This window comes from Microtus oregoni, unplaced genomic scaffold (genome assembly GCF_018167655.1).
Source record: "Microtus oregoni isolate MIOR12 unplaced genomic scaffold, Mior012 000000F_ref0000247, whole genome shotgun sequence".
Lineage (NCBI taxonomy): Eukaryota > Metazoa > Chordata > Mammalia > Rodentia > Cricetidae > Microtus > Microtus oregoni.
In genome coordinates, this window is record NW_024543059.1 from 51625755 (window position 1) to 51642834 (window position 17080).

Consider the following 17080-nt stretch of genomic DNA (forward strand, 5'->3'; position numbering starts at 1 on the left):
GTCGTTCTCAGTAAACACTCACGCGTATACGACACACACACTACACAGACATTTCCTTATGTTATTTCTGAATGTATCTCCCCCTTATATCATTTCTGAATGATTTATTTTTGAGTGTTTTGCCTACATGTATGTCTATCCAGCAAATGTGTGCAGTTCCCACCTTGTGCAGAGTCATGCACCAAAGATCCTAGAACTGGAGCTACAGATGGCTGTGACCCTGCATGTGGGTTCTGGGAACCAAACTCAGGTCCTTTGTGAGAACACCCAACACTCTCCACCACTTAGCCACCGATCTAGCCCCATCTTATGTCACTAACCGTCTCCTAGGCATGTTGGATGTATCAGTCTTCGGGTCTTTAACTTACTGATCTCATTTGTATTTATGTTTTTAAAAATGACTTCCCGGGGTGACATACATCTGCTACAGGAAAATAGATCTCACTAAAGCAATATGAAATAAATGAAAACGTCACTTATTGTCCACAGATATTTACTATTTAAGTGTTGATGAGTACATATGAGCAGCAGTTGTGGTTGGCAGTCAACACAATATGGATTTAAAAGTTGCCTGACAGACTATGCCAACACTGTTGGTCAGTCTATTTACCCAGCCTAAGATTGTTGTCATCAGCAAAAAATAATTTACGTTTCTTTTAAAGATGAAGAAAGTACTAGCTTATTTGTTAAAGCTATTTTTCTTATTATTAGATTTTCCTATTATGGAGTACAGATGTAATCAATTTACTAAGAGCTGTGTGTTTTGTTTAACAAATTTTAAAATACATTTGTGTTTGCAATTTCCATTTAACTTTTAATTACGTATCTTTAATCATTTTCCATGCCGATAAGAATGTTTAGGCAACATTGTCAAGAGTTGTTCATTATAGAGTGAAAAATACAGGGGAAAAGTAACAGTCCAAAGAATGAACTGGAGGCTGACTGTAAATAAAGCTTATTATATTCAAGATTTCAAACTTTCACCTGGAATCCCTCTACCCTGTGTGCATGTGATCCTGGCTTTCGAATGCTCTCCTCATCCTATCAAGTGTCTTGGACTCAGCGGGCACTTTCATAGATGGCAGGAGGATTGTTGTAAATAGGGATAATGGTTATATAAGGCACTTGGAGATGTCTTGTCTACCACTTTATGCAGCATTGGCTTGGCCAAGCTGTTATACTGCCTACTGTCAGGAAGACCATTTCACTATGTGTCCTGTGGACACATCAGCTTAAGGACAATGGAGTCTTTGTGTTCTAGACAGAAATCAAGATTGTATAAGATTTAATTTCTTTTAAAAAGTCATTTATGTGTAGAGCAAGAAGACCTCTTCTATCTCTGACCATATTTGCTACTTGCTGAACTTAAACAAATATGACAGTCAGAGATAGAACAGATCAGTCAATGTTTGAGGGTGGATCCAGGATCCTTAGGCGTTTACAGATTCAGCTGATTTGTCCAATAATGGTTAACAGCATTGACCTGTCTCTTCTTGGGGTGTCAACCACATCACTTGTCTCCAGATAGCTTCTACTTTATATTCCAGCTTCCATATCTTCTTGTCTGGCCATGTAGTCAGAAGTACATCTTCTCCTAAGTTTCTAATGTTGATGCCTTCATCATCAAGGCACTAGTATTAGGAGATGAGGTCTTTAGGGTTTGATCAGATCATAAGCATTAGATCATCCAAATGTAACTGATTAATTCCCATATGACAAGAACCCTAGGGATCTCAGCTGCCTGTTCAACATCTGAAGACACGGGGAAGATCCACTTTTGAGAACGGCAGCCCTCACCAGACCACCAGACTATCAGACACCTTTTTTCTTTTTCTTTTATTTTCGTTTTCTCTCTCTCTCTCTCTCTCTCTCTCTCTCTCTCTATCTTTCTTATTTTTTTTGATATGTGGTCTTGAGCTTTCCAGCTTCCAGGTCTGGATAAAATTAATTATGATTTCATGAGTAATTCAGTTCATATCATTTCATTTCTGTTCTTCTGTGCTTAACTCTCAACACTGACAAAGGGTTGTGTTTTCTCTTTGTTTTTGAATTGACTCTTCCTCATTATCCCTCCTAAAATGGTTTAGATACATGTAGATAGTCACCATCTGAGAAAGATGAAATAACACAGCTACTAAAGTTTCATAAAACTCCTGTCATGCACACAATGTATCCTTGGAGACAGCAAGGCTCAAAGGTAAGGAGGTATTTGCCCACATAAACCACACGCATCACATCTCCTAAAACCCTAGGCCCCTAGGCTGTAAGACCCAGAAACTATGTTGGTTTTGATAGTGCAATGCTTATCTACCAAATGTAGTGTCCTATGATAATAATGGGATTTGCCAAATATTTTTTTCCTGAAAGAAACCATACTGGTTTGTCAGTGCCTAGTTCAGTGAGACATGCTTTTCTGTAACTCAAGTACATTTCTTAATGAAATCTCCTTGTGAAAGATTAGCAGAGATTTGAGCCAGCTGCAAATATATTGTGCTTGATTTTGTGAATTAGCTTGGAGACTAAAATTCCCAGAAAATTGATGGTTGTTGGAGTTTACATAATTCTGGTCATATTAAGAACGTCTGGTTATTTAAATATAATTTACCCCTTTTTTTGCTGTACTATCATGCTTGGCTTTTTTTGTAAGATGAAGATAGCATCTGAGGTCTAATTCATTTGAATTCTGTTGTGCAGTGAGCAATAGGCTAAGACCCTCTTGTCTGCTAGAGATCCATTTGAGACCATGTCCTCTAAGAATGCAGCTTAGTAATGTTCTGCCATTTCACAGATCACTGGAGATTTCCTCATGTCTTCTTTTTCCATAGGAAACTCACTGTACGCCTTTGCTATCTTGTGGACATCATGCCACTCATCTCTAGTACGAAGGCATGCATGTGCAATAATCTGTTTCTTGATTTCTAAATTTTCTTGAAAATTGATTTTGTTCTTACAATATCATCTCCACGTAGGTGCTACGAGTTGTCTGTATGTACTCTCATTTCACTATTTTCTTACTGTTCTATGGTCAACTTATTTCTTCATTTATGCAAGTACTTCCACCTAACCCTGAGTTTCACTACCTTAAGCCATCAATTATTTCCTATTAATCTCCAAATTTGACCTGTGTATTTTAGCTTCCCTCTTAACGTGCACCTCATTTCTTCTCTTGGAGCCCCAAAGATATTCAAGTCTGCTTTTATACAATTTTCAACTTAAAAATACATCACTGTTATCTCCAGTAAACACCTTCATTAGATTATCAAATCTTCTACAGCCTGCTTTCTAAAGCTGATTTCTCAACCCTAATATTCTTTTTCCTTTCAACTTTTCTAAGGAAATCTCAAGAGGTCTGTGACTTCAAATATCATGTACAAACTGGTATGTATACAAATTAGCTTCCAGAAAATAATTCTTTTGAGTTATGAACCCATGCACAATTCATACAATATAGTGTTTCTATTAGATACCATCATATGTTTGCATTCCATATTTACTATATGTGTGTGTATAAAGTAATATAGATATATAAGATTTGTTTATGTCTCAAATTAAACCTATTCCTCTTCTTGCATTTCTATTGCTATGTCTATAAGTTAAATTGGGAGAAATTTATTAAGCACATAAAGCAGGACATTGCAAACCGTCTTTGCAACTTATTTCTCTCTTGTCACTCTGGATTCTATAAATAGACACTATTAACGTTTTCATTTAGCTAATAATAATGCTGGAGTCATGGAGGTTAATTAAGGGTCATGGAGAACGGGATGTCTGAACATTTATTTATTTTTCTGTGTGTGTAAGTGAACATGTGGACAACTTGCAGGGATCGCTTCACTGCCTCTGTCATGTAAGTTTCTGCGATCTAACTCAAGATGTTAACTTTCTACTTAGGCACCTTGCCAGTCAGCCCAGGAATGGCGAATGTATGTGTTGGGATTTCAGTGGAATCACGGCACAGTTCCATGCTATGTGAGTGTCCATCAATGCTGGAACTCCCAGTTCCAGAAAAGGTTAAAAAGGCAATGGACACTTGTGTCCGTGATTTTACGCAAGAGACATTCTCTGTGGTGATTGAGTTACACTTTTAACATGAGCACCATAGTACCAGGAATGGTGCCAGTCAGGGAATCTTAAGAGAGACTATAAATTGTTGGGGATTATCTGAATATTAAAACAAAGAATAATAATTCCATTAGAACAAACTACTATGGATCGGTCACCTTTTCTGTAAGATTCTTCTATGCATACTGAAAATCAATATAGTGTATCTTACACTGCAGAATTTCAAACTTGAAGTTAATTAGCTAAATTGCTCATAGAGCACGTGACACATGATTGGGGTGGTGGTGCATGGTTTTGATGCCAGCACTAGGAGATGGCAGAAGTTTCAAGAGGTCAAGGGCAACCTCAGCTTTATAGTGAGCTAGAGGTCAGCCTAACAAAACAAAACAAAGCAAATCAGAAAACAAAGAAGAGATAAATATGTATATATGACAGAAAGGCAGAAATTAAGTTGTATTAAATGACCTCTGCCTGTCTTCATTACTATTATTGAACACATCTGGGAAACAGAGCCTTGCTTTCTATGGTCCTACACTGACCATCAGAACCCAGTTACCATCTGACTCTGAACATACCTGCAAAAGAAGACTAATGGCTTTTCATTAAATTTACAAAATTTATAAAGAAAACTTTGGTGTTAAGATGTCTCAACAGTGAAAACCATGCCGAGCTCTTGTCAACAGAAAAAATGTGATGTCTAGCACCCACATCATGTAGGTCACAGTTGCTGGCAATTCTAGGGCCAGGATATTTGATGCCCTCTTTTTGACTCTGCAGACAACAAAATTCACATGTGCTCCTGTGTGTGTTCATGCATGCACCACACACACACATACACACACACACACACACACACACACACACACACACACACACACACCAAGGGTGGGACATGTTTAAAAAAGAAAAGAAAAAAATAAGAAAAGAAAATCCCTCTGCAACATGCGTGCTGCATGGATCACAAATTCATGACACTTCATTTTTTTCTGTTTTTGCCATATAATGAATGCTTTTGTATAACAAATACAAATCCTGCATATTTTGGCAAAAAAAGGCATTTTGAGTGTTTGTGTCTTTTCTAGGGCTTACTCCATGTGGTGTTCTCTTATAAATAATTACTTGGAAAGGAAGCACAATTTTGTTCCCTAAGCAAATGGCAGATATAAGCTAAGTTTCAAAAGTTCACCCCAAATAACCCAACTTCAGCATGGCTAATCTCAGCTAAAATTCCCACCATGGAAAATGTCTGAAATCCACAGAAGGCTGAGCATTATATTCAGTTACAGCATCTCAGTAAGGATGGGGGCCTTGTTCAGTGTACAGATCTTCATGATGTTCATGCAGTAGGAGTATAGACTTTGGCACCCTGGCACCATGGACTTTCCCCCACATAGGATCACAGAAGTCTATCTGAAATCTCTATTGGTAATGAATAACTGCAGATCAATGTGTCATATGCTACGGGAGAAAACTTGTTAAAACTGATTGCATTTGGAGGCTTGTCATTGGAGGTGAAAAGCAGTAATTTGTCTTCTATGCCGTAGATATTTATTCTGCATCTAGATTTGATTTCCCTTTCCTGATAATTGTCAAGCTTATCAAAGACCTGTGTGACAGAATCAAGATCATCATATTGATGAAGGCCTGTCTGACAAAACAAACACCCTAACGATGACCAAATTTCACTTAGGATTCTTACTCCAAGTTGAAAATGCAAACTCTATTGCATGGAAATTAAAGTAATAGTGTTAGAAGCCAGACTGTAGACATAGCTTCAGAGCTAACTAAGCAAATGACGTCAATAATAGTGAATCTACAATAGGCCATAAAGAACAACAGATGGAATTGTACATGCAGAAATGACATAAAGTTGAAGAAACACAGGTGGACTCTGTGGCTTGTGGACAGACTATAACGAAGTAGGCAGATATGGTCCATGCACACACAGATAGTTTTCAAAAACTATGCTCCCTTCCAGAAAGAGGTGCAAAGGAAGTTTCTTAAGAAATATAAGAGCTTTTACTACACACACACACACACACACACACACACACACACACACACATATATATATATATATATATATATATATATAGAGAGAGAGAGAGAGAGAGAGAGAGATTGATCGATAGACATATAGATATTTATTCTGGAGTTCAGAGTCCCTTAATCCAATGACCTCAAAAATGATTGATTCCATCATTTAGGGACCATAACTTCAACACATAAGCCTTATGAGGAACATTTCATATTTAAAGAAAAATAATGCCTGTATGTTCCCCAAATAGGTTCATATTGTGGAGTTCAGTAGAGACATCAACCAAGATGTGTTCTTCCAAAACAGAACAACTGGTGCAGCCTTTAGCAGCTTGGAAGAGGTTCTCAGGAAAAAATTCCTTCAAATAAGAAGGGCTCAGGAGAAGAACCCCATCATTAATCCACGATACTTATAGAATATTTCCCAATTTAAGTATAATATAAACTTACTTGAGAGAAATAAATGAAAAATGTCAAACTTCATGTGGACAATGACAGTAGGTTAGAAGTCTAAAGTTGTCTTCTGATCGCATAAGATGTGATAGGGTCTTGTTTTGTATTTATGATGGCATTGTAATATAACACATTCACACAGGAGTCAGCCACATGACGCAGGTAGGGATGAGCCTACCATGCTTCCGTATATTACTGTATATATAATTTTATATGCTCTAGGCCCATAGCTAGGATGTATCTTTCCAAACTGAGGCTCAGGCCTACTGCCTTGTCCCTCAAAGTCACAGAACACCGCTCTGGAAACTTCCTCACAGGCTTGCTCACCAACCATATGCTCTCGCACCTCTCTGGTGTTCCTTAATCCAGTCAGGCTGACATTGGTAATCACCCATCACCTTCTCTGTTACTTCATATTCTTTCCAAATCACTCACTCAGATTTTGTTTTCTTGTGAAGTTATGAACTTCTGGGGGTCGTTTTTTCCTTTGTTGCCGATGTGTCCACAGGCAGAGACACACGGTGCTCAGTGTCTTTACTGGCACACATTTTCTTTGTGCAGTTAGATTTTCTCCATGACAGGTTTTGGACCATTGGATAACTCAGCTGCTCATTAAAATACAGTGAGTTTTTGCTGAATCCATTGAATACTACTTATGTTTTAATGAGCATTAATGAGCTCTGCGATTGTCCTTTGGAGCAAAACTCACAACTCATTAGGTGGATTCCCAAAACGCCTAAAGGTGAGTGGGCCCCGTTTTAGATATATAAGGTAATTTCATACTTAATTAGTTCCCACCTTGCTACAGCGCAGATACAAACACAGAACTATGGATTAAAATGGCAAACGTGTTGTTTTCTGTGACAAGTCAATGAAATGGTAGAATTCACAGAGAGCCCGTGTGAGTAGTTCCAGGCCCTTTTCTATTATGTTAATAAATTGGCATGTTATGACTGGATTCACAGAGAAGAGAGAAGAAGGAAGAGAAGCTAAATGATTTCTAAGGGAGTTGACGTTTCTCTGTATTGTGCGCAGAACACCTCCATGTCTGCGCTCAGATGCTCCCATCAGGGATACTGACTCCCATTCACCGAGGGTTTATCCTGGAGAGGGGATTCACACATAAGGCATTTTTCCTCCTAATAAGAAATCTAAATTATTATTTTACTTTATGAATAAAACAGTGGAAATACAAAAACGATCAAACTACTGGCTTGAAGTTCATTAAAGCTCAGACATTTGTCAACAGAATTGCTTTGGTTTCTAGTTCTGGGGTCAGGAAGTCCAAAGCAGATATTTTAGCTGCGGTCCTTGAGCCTCAGTTCTCTTTGGCTCAGTGGTGTCATTGTTCTGTCTCCTCATATCAGAGTGTACTTCTACTACATCTCTTCTTCTTCTTTTAAAAAGCCAGTGTTGGATTAGATGACTGTCAAAGACTTTACCTATCTCTTTAAAATCCATATCTCTAAATATGGTTACGCTTGCCATGGTTTAAATATGGATAGCATGTATTCTGTGTGGTGCTGGGGTTGAGATGTAGTCACTGATGAGAGCTGTTGAGAGACTAGAGACTTCTTACTATAGTCTTGTGTGGGAGCCTATGGGAAGTAGTTAGGATTGGGCAACATCACCAGGAGGAAGCCATGTGATTGACAGACTTTTAAAAGAGGATGTGAAGTCCTGTGTGGTCTCAAGAATAAACTGCAACAAAAAAGCCTTTCTTTATACAGCAGTCACCTCTGGTACTTTAATAGTAATACAATCCAAGTTAATACAGAGCATCTCTCTGATGAGCAAGGTTGGCACTGATAGAGAATGCTTCATGGTGTAGATATGTCTTCTCTGGGCTGATGGAAAAAATGGAGGAACTTAGAGCATGTGACCAGAAAATTATGGGATCCTGTAAAGGTGGGTCCACAGTGATTCCAGAGAGGCCTCAAGACACCAGGACAAAGACAAGGAAGGTGGGGATACCACCGAGGTTCAGGAGTCTGAATGTCATCCATTACAGAAGGCTGTGAGCTGAAGGAGGAAGAGGACATGATGGGAGAAACTTCAAAACAATGATGATTTCAGGGCACAGATGTTGGTTTCAGTTGCTGTCAGTGTCAGGGTGAGGGACCTTGGCGGGGAGCATAAGACGTTACATTTTATGAGACTGTTCTTTGGTTTCTGTAAATCACAGATAAATACTGTAATCCAATTACATAAGGTAAGCACAGCACCTTCTAGTTTTATGTCTTAAACTCTTTAGATTGATCACTAGTCTTAATAAGTTCCCAATTTTACGTGCTTCAGCATCTGATTCCTAAAGCTTCATTGAGGAATCACAAGTGTAGAATGAATTAAGCTGTTTATGTGCTGAAACTAATGATAGGATTTCAAAAAAAAAAAGAAACATACATATAATGTATATCCAGTATATATAATATTTTGTCCAACTGAAAACATTCTCATGTCTTTTTTAAAAGATCATTTTTTTAAACTACATCTTTGTTAATTCAGTAAGATTTATCTCAGAAATAGTATGGGTATAGTAATGAAAAAATATTCCTGACTAGTGCAGGGAGGGATGGAGAGAGGGAGAACTTGACAATCTCTGACACTATGGACTTCGTATCTCTCTGTGCCATTATTAATTTCTTCTAATTTAAAAGATTCTGTAATGATCATCATCTTTTCCATTTTAATTGTAATTGTGAGAACAACATTTTTAGAAGGGAATGCAATGCAAGGTTTTTGGTAGCCACGATATAACCCACAATTTTATTTCCCCCAGGAAACGTGAAAATATCTGCAGACTCAGACAAGTGCATTGGAGACTCACAATGCTCCGAAAAATACAGATCTCAAAAGGTGAGCATATATATGTATTTTAAATGATCTGATATGGAGAGAAATATTTTACTAAATTATGAAATATTTTAGTGTGAAAAACTTTACAGACCAAATCTAGTTACTGTTTTGAATGTAGACATCAGTAGAAATTGTGTTTGTTAAAAATGGTGTGATCTTTACTCAGTAAGCTCAATTCATCTTCATAGCACAAGATTTGATATCATCAAATGACAATACTTTTTTTTCCTCAAATGTTAGATAAGAAGAAGATAAATAGCTACAGTTGGTCAAGAGTCAAACGTTGAAACATTTCAACGTTTATGTTTAATGGATAATTTGTCTTATGTTAAATGAAAAATCTTTGTCACTAGTTATTCCTTGGCTCCGGAAAATCAGAAAATAAAGATATATATATATATATATGCATGTATAAAGACACATACATATGCATGTATTAACTTGTGTGTTACAAGTGACATAAAACAATGCATTCATCTATGCATATGTTTATAATTATATATCATCATGTTTTACCCTCTGCACTGTGATTATTATTATCTCTAAGTAGCAACATCTAGTAGTATTTTCAAATTGGAGATACCCTCCATCACTGAGATCATTTTTACTTTTGTTTTATTTAAATATTCTATGCTTAAATTTGAAGGTACTCATATAGGCCATTAGAGCTATGACAATGGATTACGTGTCTTCACTCATCTAGGGATACACAAAGCAGTACAGGGTGGTGGCAAGAATTTCATTCATGTTCAAATACAAAGGTGACAAAACTAGATGAACAAAATCAGCACAAAATTAAGGAAAAAATGATCTGATTTTTCTATTTTGGACAACTTCCCCATGAGTCTGAAATGAATATTCTCCACTCAATACCTCTGTAAACACCTTTTATGTTTTCTTCTGTATTTCTATCTGATACCTCTATGTCCTTGACTGTAGGGAAACTGACTTGGTCTTACCAAAATAAAAACATCTTAGCCACAAAAGAGTCTCAAGAGCAAGAAGCCCAGCCAGTGAATGGGACCCAGGGTGTCTCTGTCAATCAAGCTGTTGTCTTTATAATGGAAAACTGGTCAGGACCCTCAGAAAATCAAGATGACTTCATACCTGCTCAGACGTAGCTGAAGCCAAGCACATTTAATCCCAGCCTCACAGGCATAACACAGTTCCAGGTGATGGTGAAAACTAATAGCTCTAGTTAAGGCAATGTGGGGAGATCAGTCATTCACAGGTCTCTGGGATAAGGGCTCCCTGACGCGCAGGAGCGAATATCATCTCCTCTGCAGTGTCTATTGGAGTACAACCAGTGTCCCAGGATGAACAAACTATGACATATTGTATAAAGACATAAACACAACTCCAAATTGTTAGTACATGCTGAATGTATGTCTAGAGGGACAGCATTCTACCGTGCACAGTGATTCCAGAGTGTTCTCTTAGGGACTAGTCAGTTTTATTTTGCTTTGCTTTGCTCATAGCTAAGGCCACTGAAATCAAAATTGACTGCTTGACATCAGGCAGGAGGGTTTTTCTGCATATATAATGAGCAATAGGTGAAGCAGGAACTTTGTTATCAGGAACTTTAAACTGAAACCATCAAGGTGTCTACCTTAAGTCGAGTAATGATCACTGACAAGTTGAAAATGGAAGAAGGCTTCTGAATGATGACTAAAACTCTTGACTTCAATTATTTCCTTAGTCACACTTGATTTCCAAGTCTATCTTCCCCAGGCATTCACTAACCCTTATCTTCATACAAAATAACAGGAGAGATCAGCCAGTAAAAAGATTGAATTTATTGCAAGAGAGGACAGTGGCTTAACCTTGTAGGGATGAAAACCTGACAAACTCACCCAAGAGAGCATTGTTCTACTCTAGGTCAGTGTGCAAAAGATCCTGAACTTGAATGGGATTAGCTATTGCATCAAGGAAAGACATCTAAATTTGAATAGCTTATTATTAAAGATAAGAAAATATTATTCTTGAATTGGCAGGCATGGGTATTGCCACAACAATAGGAGCAACATTCCTATGTTATCAACTATGCAAAGCTTATCTCTTGCATCCCCTGGGAGGCTTTTCATTTCTACCTCAATGAGCAAGGGGCTAGGGATACAGCCTCCCTCTGTCAAAAGGGTTAGATGACTTGCATGTGTGTGTGTGTGTGTGTGTGTGTGTGTGTGTGTGCTCTCGCGCATATATGTGTGCATGTGTACAAACACAAATCTCAAACAAGCGTAACAAACACACAGGGGGCCAATAATACTGGCACTGGAATTTGTCACTACTGCATGTACTGCCTTTTTGGGTTCCTATTCTCTTTGTATGCATACCTTCCTAAGCCTGGATGTAGTGGGAGGGAGGGCCTTGGACTTCCCACAGGGAATGGTGCCTTGCCCTCTCTTAGGACTGGAGGGTTTTGGGTGGGGCGGGAGGAGGTGTGGGGGAGCGGAAGGGAAGTAGGAGGAGGAGAGGAAGTAGGAATTTTGATTGGTATTATTTATAAAATAATAAAAAAGAGGAGAAAAAAGATTTTTTTTCGTTTAGAAAAATCAATAAATGATAAAATATCAAGACTAATATTTAAATGTGTAAACAGGACATTTTGTTTATAAAATATTAAAGTATTTGGGACATGTAGGAGAAAAATGATGTAGAGACTTCATGTCAACTAGAATGATTCTTTAAATTGACATAGCAGACAACATAGGAATAGGAGATTAAGTAAACAAAGCAGAGAAGGCAGGAATAGAAAGAGAAGAAGGAAAGTGGAGTCTATGAAAAGTGAGAGGAAAGGATGAGGCCATCCATGCTCAGAGCATCTCAGCAAAGACAAAATTGTAAAATGGGAAGGCTTCCTTTCTAAAGACATATTTAAGAAACTTCACCAGAATGAAAAGACCATGAAAGACAGCAGCTGTGAATGATAGGAAAATTTCACACCTGAAGTTACAAGGAATTTTTCCAAAGAAAAAGATTTCACTGAGAAAGCTCCCAGGATAAAATGAAATCATTCATTTTTATTTTTTAAGTTATCAATATTGTTTTGTTAGTTACATTTTTATTGATTTTATTAAGCTATACATTTTTCTTCGCTCTCCTTCTTTTCTCTCCCCCACCCCTTCAACCTTCTGCCATGGTCCCCATCCTCCCAATTTACTCAGGAGATCTCATCTTTTTCTATTTCCCATGTAGATTAGATCCATGTATGTCTCTCTTAGGGTCCTCTTTGTTGTCTACATTCCCTGGGATTGTGAATTATTGGCTGGTTTTCTTTGCTTTATGTTTAAAAAAGCCACTTAAAAGTGAGCACATATTTGTCTTTCTGAGTCTGAGTTACCTCACTCAATATGATGTTTTATAGATCCACCCATTTGCCTGAAAATTTTAAAATGTCATTACTTTTTTTCTGGTGAGAAGAACTTCATTGTGTAAATGTACCACATTTTCCTTATTCATTCTTCAATCAAGGGGCATTTAGGTTATTTCCAGGTCCTGGCTATGACAAACAAAGCTGCTATGAACATAGTTGAGCACATGTCCTTGTGGTATGACTGAGCATCCTTTGTGTATATACCCAAAAGTGGTATTACTGGGTCTTAAGGAAGGTTGTTTCCTAATTTTCTGAGAAATCGCCATAAAGATATCCAAAGAGGTTGTACCAGCTTGTACTCCCACCAGCAATGTAGGAGTGTTCCTTTATTTTTATTCTTTTTATTGTATGTAAAAAGAACAATATTGAAATATAAAACTTTTTAACATGCTGAAGAAGATTGAAAGTATCTAGCAGTTTCCATTCAATTAAACTGACTTCTGAATCAGTTAACAACACAACAACCTGATCATATTTTCAGTCTATAACACTTTTAAAGTTTGATTATACCAAATTCTATAGTAAATTGATTATAACCATTCTTCTCCGTAGATGCATGATCCATGAGCAGCCATCTTGTAAAGCTCTAAGCACAACCACACTGATTTCAATTTTTCCTTTTCTTCCACTAATATTTGCTGAAGTGGGGACATGGCTCAAGTGGAATCAGCTTGGAAAGAGGACAGAGGGGTCATCTTACACAAACTCAGTGTCCGTGTGTAAAATGTCCTTGTGTATCCTGTCATAAATGCAGCCATGGCCTCAGCGCATACAAAGTTCAGCATTTGTACCTGTTCATGGTTGTTCATTGCTCTTTGTGTAATAAATTCACTCCTCGAAGGGGGGCTTGGCATTTGTTTAAACACATTTGTTAGAAAAAGCTAAAAACAAATATTTTGAAAGAAAATCTTTCTGCTATGCTTTTCAACTAAACTGAAAGAGAATAGTCCAACACAGCTTCTCACCTCAGTCTTGAAAGGCAGAGTAGAGTGTTCCCAGAATTTTCCTTTGTACTTGAGAAAATAATGACTCAATCAATTAAAAACACCTCAGAAGCAATCTGTGAAAGTCACTTTCTTATTCTGCCATCAGCAATGCTGATCAATAATTGAGCTCTTTTTATTTTTCTGTTTTCTTTGGAGCTTCATAAAAAAAAAAGCCTGTTTCTCCCATGCAAAATAAAACAAGGGAATAAAAAGAAATTCAAAATCACTGTGGAAAATTTGTAACCTTTCCCCAGCAGGAGGGAATTTAACTGTGCAAACAGGTCATTTAAAATGGCTAAGTGCTGGCTTGCCTCTATGCCCCTTGGATGGGTCATGACTGTTTACAAAACAAGTTTACCCTGGCGTGGACCTTGATGTTGACTAAGAAAACACAAGGCAGCTATGACAAGCCCTTTATTAACACCAAAGTGATTATTTCAAATGAGTGGTCTATTCTGGAATTAAGAATAGGAATAGCATTCACCCCTAATGCGGTGTACAGACCTTGGCAAGCATCATAAGGACAAGATCTTGGGATGCATTCAATTTGCATATTACTTTATTAACATTTATATTGGCCAAGCAAAAAAAGGTCACATGTGGAGCCTAGAAGTCACCACCTGCACGAAAGATATTTGACTTCATCTTGCCGGACTGAGAAATAAGCAATAGAGAAGCATAGGAGGCTTGTGCTGGCTGAATTCCCATTGTCTAACCATTATCTGACCACTAAACATTCTTCCTGACTTTTCACTTCAGGAGCCATTTCCCTTCTTTAATCCTAAAAGCTATTGTGCATTGAGAAACTGTCCTCTGACTTCGCATGTGCCAAGGCTGCAGTGGAGGCTGGGTAGAGTCTTCCGATGAAAGCAATAGGCACAGGAGACTGTCCTGTGTGTGAAGGATGCAATATAAATGCATCCTTATTCTGGAGGAGAGCAGTGTCTGCTGTCACGGCTTGCAAAAATTAATCTCTAACTCATCCTCTAAACCCACCCTATTATCATTAGTTTATTTTTCTTTCTGGATCTTTGAAGTATATCTGTAATTTTGTAAATGCCACTATCCTAGTAGGCTTAAAGTGTCAACCTGACACCATTCAGAGACTCAGCTAGGGGGGTGCCCAGTTAGATTGGTCTATGGCTATGTCTGTGAGAAATTGTCTTGAATGTAGATTGGTGTGGGAGAGCCCAACCCACTGTAAGCTGTTCCATCTTTACCCAGAGGAGCCTGGCTAGATAGAAAACAGAGCTGAACATGAGGACAAGCCAGTAAGCCAAGTCCAGTTATGGTCAGTGTTTGAGTTCTTGCCCTGACGTCCCTCAATGATGCATTGTGACTTGGAGGTACAGGAAGAAGTAAACCCTTTCCTTAAGTTGCTTTACGTCATGATGTTTATCATAGTAGTAAAAAGCAAACTAGGGCAACATCATAACCCTGATACTTGTGATTTCAAATAACCCTGTCTGTAATGCTCACATGTCATGGGGCCTATATTTCCTTCTGTAGAGGAGGTACTCCAGGTAAATGCCACAGTAAAATGGAAATTACTCTCAGCTGCTTCTGAGAGAGGAAACGTCATCGGTGCTGATTCTCTTAACAGCAAGCACATAAAAATACTTCACATAGTCATTTGCAAATTAAGTTACAATAGAAGTCATTTAAAGTATAACATTCACTTCTTTATGTTGGTGTTGAGATTTTAATGGTAATGGTAACAGCAATGTTGATTTCATATAGAAAATCTTGTTACTCCTGTAAGATAGAGGCTTCCAAAGATTTAAAGGCAGTGTAATAATGTCTCAGAATAGAGAATGAGTACAAAGAGAGCCATGAAACCTGTGTCTGGTGAGATGCACACCGTGCTTTAATGTGTGGTTGAGATGGCCACCTTAGGCAGGTGTGACATTCTCAAGTGGAGGAGAGAGAGCTCCATGATATTCTATTTGCATCCTTTTGTTCTCACATTCTTAAACCTCACTGTGTTTGCTGAGCAAAGCAACTCACAGGAGAAAAAAAAAGTTATTTTGGCTCCCAGTTGTCAAGATTTTGAGGGGAGACAAAAAGTTCTCTGGGAAATAGAAGATAAGCAGGGATAAGTTCCCTCATGGTAACTGCAAACACAGAGAAGAGTAGACAGGATGAATTTTAGAGACATGATCTCAGGAACTTGCTTCCTTCATCCAGACTTCATCTTAGTAAGGAATTCTATTGCGATGAGCAAACACAAAGACCATAAACAATTTGAGGAACAAAGGGTTTATTTATCTTATAACTTTCAGGTTGTAGTTCATCACTGAGGGAAGTGAGGAGAGGAACTCAAGCAGGGCAGAAACCTGGAGTCAGCAGCTATAGCAGAGGCCATGGAGGAAGACTGGTTATTGACTTGCTCCTTGTGGCTTGCTTAACCTGTTTTTTTTTTTTTTTAATAGCACCTAGGACCACACCACATGACTCACATTGGGGTGGGAGCTCCCACACCAATCACTAATTTAAAAGAAAATGCTTTACAGGCTTGCTTCTAAGCCTACCAGGTTGGGGTCATCGCTTCTCAGAGATGATCCTGGCCTGTGTCTAGTTGACAGGTTAGTAGCCAGTATAACCAGCTTCCTACTTCTCATCTTCTTCTCATAAGGGCATCAAATTATGACTTCCTTGTTGGATTAACCCTTCAGTGAAATCTGAGACCTCCTAGTTGAACCATCTCTCAGAAACCTTACCTATTAGCAATACTACATCAACAACCAAGCCTTCAATTTACAACCCATTTAGAAGACATTCTGCTGCCCTTAAAAATTAAAAAAGAAAAAAAAAATCCAAAGAATATCGAGATGGTTCTATGGGTAAAGTTCGGTTGGTTAGTTGCCACCAAGCCTGATGAACCCTGGAACTCACGTCTTGGACAGAGAAAACCAACTTTCATAAGTTTTATTCTGACCTCCATAAGTATATCATAAGTAGTTGTAATAAAATTAGCTTAAAATATCTTGCTGGTGGTGAAGAATATAATGGGCTATGATGACAATCTTCTATCTCAAACAAATGGGTTTTTGAGTGATGTCACACTATTTGAACAGCTCAGCTTCTTGTTTATTTGCCATGTTGAACACTAAGAAGATGGGCATGGGTACAGCAGCAATAATATCTGGGAGAAGAGTAAACAGAATAACAATGAGATAGTGAAATTCTTGAGTGATACTTCCATTGTCATACTGAAAACGCTTGTCAGTGTGATGATGGATGTGAGCTAGACAACTCCTTTGGCGGAGTCAGACGACAGCAGAGTTACGAGGAAATAAGGACGAAGATATTC